This window comes from Notothenia rossii, assembly GCF_949606895.1.
Source record: "Notothenia rossii genome assembly, chromosome: 5".
Lineage (NCBI taxonomy): Eukaryota > Metazoa > Chordata > Actinopteri > Perciformes > Nototheniidae > Notothenia > Notothenia rossii.
In genome coordinates this window covers 64563946-64569656 of record NC_136903.1, presented here as the reverse complement: position 1 = coordinate 64569656, position 5711 = coordinate 64563946, and the positions used below count along the sequence as shown (strand labels likewise).

General features: G+C 39.4%; 1 long non-coding RNA gene across 1 annotated transcript; it reads left to right on the top strand.

The window, feature by feature from the left end:
* Positions 1 to 2651: 2651 nt before the first annotated feature.
* LOC307041889 lies at positions 2652 to 3151 on the top strand. The gene is made up of 2 exons (XR_013808929.1): positions 2652 to 2911; positions 3014 to 3151. It is a non-coding gene; the product is annotated as an uncharacterized lncRNA (long non-coding RNA).
* The last annotated feature ends 2560 nt before the right edge of the window (positions 3152 to 5711 follow it).

The following is a 5711-nucleotide window of genomic DNA, read 5'->3' as shown; positions in this document are numbered from 1 at the left end:
GCCTTGGGGAACGCCAAAGGTTTACAGAAGAGACAATGGCCATCACCAAGCTCGTTTTCTTCCTGTCCCTTTTCCGGACAACATTTGGTAAGGCTGATTAGAAAGATTGGGAGCATTTTGGCCATTTTGTTGGCAGAAATGTGGGCTCCATAAATGCATAGGCTTTGCGTTCCTTTCTTGTTAGTGGTTTCCCCATAATAATTTCACTGTTAAAGGTCCCATGTCATGCTTTTCCGGTTATTACCCGTCCCCTTGTGTGTTATGAAGGTTTTTATGCATGTAAACGGTCTGCAGAGTCAAAACCCTCAAAGTACACCCTGTAGCGAGTAAAACTCTAACAAAGAAAATACCTCCCCAAAACGCCTCGTTGGAGATACATCATTGTCCATTGATTCTTCCGGGTACCGCATGATGTCATGCGTTACCCGGAACCAAATGGACCAATCCGCGGAGCCGTTACGTTAAGCCCCCGCTGATTTGTCCAAATTGACCAATCCACGGACTTCCTCACACACTCAGTGCAAGCAGCTCTGCTGATCTCTCCTCCCTGGCTGCAGGCTGATAACAGACAGTTGGGATCGCGGCAAAGTTCTCTCTGCAGACCCATTCTCACAGCGTTTATAAACCTTTTTCTTACTCAATATCAAGCCACACTTATTGCTTTTACTTCGGCTGTGACTTTGTGTGTGCTCAGGGTGAGTTTGGCTGTGTTTCGCTGTCGCTAAACAAGGAAACCACACCTCCACGGGGCTCGGCGCGATTCACAACGTCCCGACCAATCAGAGCACACTGTGCTCACAGGGAGGGTGGGGGCTGGAGCTATTGGAGCTACAGTACAACGAGCCGTTAAAGGAAGAGAGTGAAATTCAGTGAATACACGTAGTTTACAGAGATACTGTATGATAAACCAAAGTGATTTTGGAAAATTGCACAATATAAATCTATTCTAGTAGACCTCAACAATGGAATTATGATCAGTGGAAATGGCCATGACATGGGACCTTTAAAAAAAAAGTGTAATATTGCATATGGACTAATGTATTGTACAGTTTAAACAATAACGTGTTCCAGATTTACCCCTAAGACAGCCTGTACAGACAGCCCTGTTGTTAGGACATTCACAACCTCTTGTGACCGAAACAATCAGACTAGGCTGCAAAGTGAGGGTGAGGCTGGAAGAGAAAAAAGAAAGAGGGTGACAGACATAAAGATAGAGCCAAAGTCATGGTGACTTTATGGGGTTAGGGTGTGTGCAGTAAATATTTACTATCCCTAATGAACAACTTGCTGTGCAGCTGTGAAAGTAGAACCTCTCATTCACATCTAATAACGAGTTTCAATGTTCAACATTTCCAGAAAGTTTTTTTTTTTATATCCTCTAAACAGAGATAGGCCACATGCCAAAGTCTTACAGAAGACAAAAGGGCCAACACCATGTATAACCAAGGTTTGGTTTCCTCTACGTTTTATTCCTGCCCCTTTCCCGGACAACATTTGGTAAGGCTGATTTGAACGGTTGAGAGCAGCATTATCCATGTCTAATTCAAAACAAATGTGTGAAAGAAGACTTGAAAGAGCCAACAAGTGTTGTTTAGCATTTTTATCAAACTGGTTGTTTTGTATTTTTCATCTCTGCACCAGCTTCCTTTCCCCTTACGTTTCCTGAAAGCAGAGCTTTGAAACAAAACAGAGCTGAACTCTTTTGTAGTCTACTGGCTCACACATATCCCCTCCCCCACCCAGCACCTTAACTCTCCTACATAGCTCCACAGCTGCATGCAGAAGTTGATCCACACAGAAAACACTACTGCAATTCCTCTTCCTGTAACTTAAACAACCCAGGGGAGAGAGAAGGTGCCAAGCTAACGTTGAATGAGCTTTTAAAGCCAAAAAGCAGTCATTGCAATATATTAACTATAGAGAAGTCTTATGAGACGGGTTTACGTCAAGTCCTGTATCTGAGGTCAAGGAACATTTGCCGTCTCTGCAGGATTTCTTGCAGAAAGGAGTTCCAACCCAGTCTCACGGCATTTCGTGTTATGGTCACAACATTTAATCTATTGATTCGTGTTCACAACACGATTTTCCCCTTTTTTTTGTGTCACACAGAACGATTTTAATAGCAATGTATTTATATTGGTAGTGTCTTTCATGCCTGCAGCATGTCTTTTTGTCCGGTCGGGTCTTGGAAGACCGGAAGCTGTGTGGTAAAAACATGTTCTTACTCAATATCAAGCCACGATTATTGTTTATATTTTAAATCGTATAATGTCTGACTCTTTTTGCCGTCCGTTAGGAAAATAAATGGGGCTCAGAGCCTCAGAATACTGAAATCTTTATTTTTTAAATCTTTTTTTCCTTCTAATTTGTTATTCTTTTCTAAATAACACACAATTATCCTTGCTTTTATTTATTTGTTTAATTCTAAAATCTTTGGCTTTTTTGACGTCCGTCAGGAACTGAATTTCAAAATAAAATAACTGGAAACAGACGTAGGCCTATAAGGGACATTTCGAGCATCATTGCGATACACACCCACTGAACTGATTAGCCAAGATCCTCAGCTAAGCTCGGTGATTGGATTGTTTAGCCGCAATGCACGTTGGGATATGGTGTTTAGGATGGCCGAAGACACTACACTACCCATAATCCCCAGCTATTGTTTGGGACTACAAACCCTGTGTGAGGATCAGTAGTACTTCCTCCTTCTTTTTCCCCTGTCTGTGTTTGTTTTGTCTGTTTGTCTATGTGTCTGTCTCCCTAGCTGGGCGTGGCTACCTACATTCCGATTCCCGCCAACTCACCTCCTCAGCTGCTGCTCATCTCACTGATTGCCACTACTCACCTGCACCTGCTTAAAACCCTGGTTCCCATCTTCAGACTTCGCCAGTTCTTCGTTTATTCTTCAGTGGTAAACTATCGTCCAGGCCTATAGTGATTTTTCCAAGTGACTTTTTGATGCTCCTAGTGAAGGGAGATCTTTTCCTAATCCTGCTTGTTTTTCCTGTTCCAGATCCACATACTCCAGCCGCTTTGCCTGCCACGTCCAGCCTTCCCTCCTGATCAGCCCAGCTCCACGTCTTCCCCCTACGTGTGCTTCGTCAACTCCTTGTCAGTGTCGTGAACAAAATAAAGCCTTTTTGACACTTCACCACAGTCTCAGTTGTAGTGCTTGCATAGCGGGTTCTCATCTCCAGTCACTTCTCGGGAAACCTAACACCCCGTGATTAATCTTCAAGCTCTGGGATTGGATATTGGAGTGGCAGTGCGCCAAGGTTACGCCGAGCGTCAAACAGCTCTTTGAAATCGAACGAAACCACGGCACACTATCCAAAACTGGACTCGAACGGGACGAATAAGTGCTTCAACATAGTAAACATGGCAGGAAAGCAATATATTAGACGTTAAGTACTTTGTCAGGCTTAATATGTATCTGTAGATACCCCCAAAGCTTTTTTCTTATTTCAAAGAAGACCTTAACCTAAAGTATTCTTTAATGTGTTAATAAAGGTTAATTCGTTTGGCACATCCTCCTTTTAATATCTTTGTACATCCTGCACTAAACTGTTTTATTGTAGATATCACTTACAGTATCTTCTTGATTTTTTATATTCTATTTTTCTATCATTGACCTTCTACTTTCCCCCGGGGTATGTACTCTTAATATATTTTTCATCAAATATAACATAAAAGAAAATTCAATAACGTGCTTTAACCACTAGGCGGTGCACACAAGGTACACACAGCATACCATAACTTTATTATTAGTGTAGGACACTTATGTATGTATAACATCTGAAGATGTGTAGTTTTATTCATGTTTTCACATCATTTTACAGGATATTGCTATATTATTTCACATGTTTTACTTCTACACATTAATATCTGATTTGTAAAACATCACAGACAGAAAGGTGTATCCGTCATTTAAATGGTAAGCTATTGAAATTCTGAATCCATAGATGTGTCTCCCATCACCCAAAACCCCTGACTATTCTCTCAACTCAGTATTTACATTCTTATATTTAAATAAAATCAGTAATATCTTTTAAAGCAAAAAGTCCTTTTATGTGCGCCGTTATTGTGTAAATATAACCTAGTGTCTACCAATTGGATCAAATATAAAAGTCAGCCTAATTACTATTGATACTGCAAGGAGACGTATTTTGTGAATAGAAATTGAAGATGTTGTTTAATTGCTGATATATTTATGATTCACGTCACATATTCAGTTTTGGCGGCAGTTCTTCCAGTTTGTCCAAAGGTCTTCTAATCAGGGCTCTATAAATAAATAACTACGGCAGATGTGTAATATTTAATGCAGCCGAACCGTGTATTCCAATGCCGTGATGTCTTCCAAAGAGAAAAGCAAGCACACTCGGAATAAAGTATTATTATTTTATTTATAAAAAAAAAAGTTTTTCGGATTTCATATCGCATTAGCGCCATATTCCAACGTGCATTGCGGCTAAACAATCCGATCACCGAGCTTAAACCATAGCTGAGGATCTTGGGTAATCAGTTCAGTGGCTGTATATCTGTTTCCTTATATTTTATTTTGAAATTCAGTTCCTGACGGATGCCAAAAAAGCCTGAGCTTATAGAATTAAACAAATGAATAAAAACAAGGATAATTGTGTGTTATTGTTGAGTCAATAACAGTGTGTTATTTAGAAAAGAATAACCAATTAGAATGAAAAAAAGATTAAAAAAAATACAGATTTCAGTATTCTGAGGCTCTGAGCCCCATTTATTTTCCTTGCAGACGGCAAAAAAAAGTCTGACATTATACGATTTAAAATAAAAACAATAATCATTGATTGATTGATATTGAGTAAGAAAATGTTTTTATGAACCACACAGTTTCCAGTCTTCCAAGACCCGACCGGACAAAAAGACGTGCTGCAGGCACGAAACATACTACCAATAGAAATACATTGCTTTCAAAATCGTTCAGTGTGATACGAAAAAAAGAGGAAAATCGTGTTGGTGAACATGAATCAATAGATTAAATGTCGTGACTATAACACGAAATGCCGTTGGACTGGGTTGGGAGTTCACATCCCCAGGCAAGACTGGAGAGACTTATAAATTCAAGATTATTTCATTTCCATTGCGAACACCAGTACAATAAATTACTGTGTAATTTCACATTGTAACAAAAGGCACAATGTAATGAAGTAGTCTATTTACACTCAGAAATATATATATTTGAACAGCATTGCTTCAGGTAATCAATACTAATTGTTAGAAAAGTAAAGTTAAACTAAAGGTGTAAATCAATTTCTCCACTAATTAGACTGCAATTTTTCGACTACATATTCTACATAAAAGGACAGAGTGGCCGTAAAGTAAATGCCTAATGGCAACACAAAACTTATATTTCTTCTTCAGCTCTTGTTTGACTGAAAAAACAATGGATTTAACATACTTTAGGTTGTGGCTTAGTGGTTTTATCCAGTGTAGCTAAAGTGACCTTTTGGTCTCATCGGCTTTACCAATCCTTTGGGGGTTTCCTGAGAGGATAAATTAAAATGGAAGAGCATCTTTATTTAATCTTGCATTACATTTTCTGTGCGTTTGTCAGATGGGTCTGAGATCAGGGCTTTAATCATAGAGGCAGAGTATCAAGGTGGCAACTGAATTAAGTGTTCATTGTGATTCAACATTGATCCAATCCACTGATAAAACACAGAAATTCCTAAGAGACT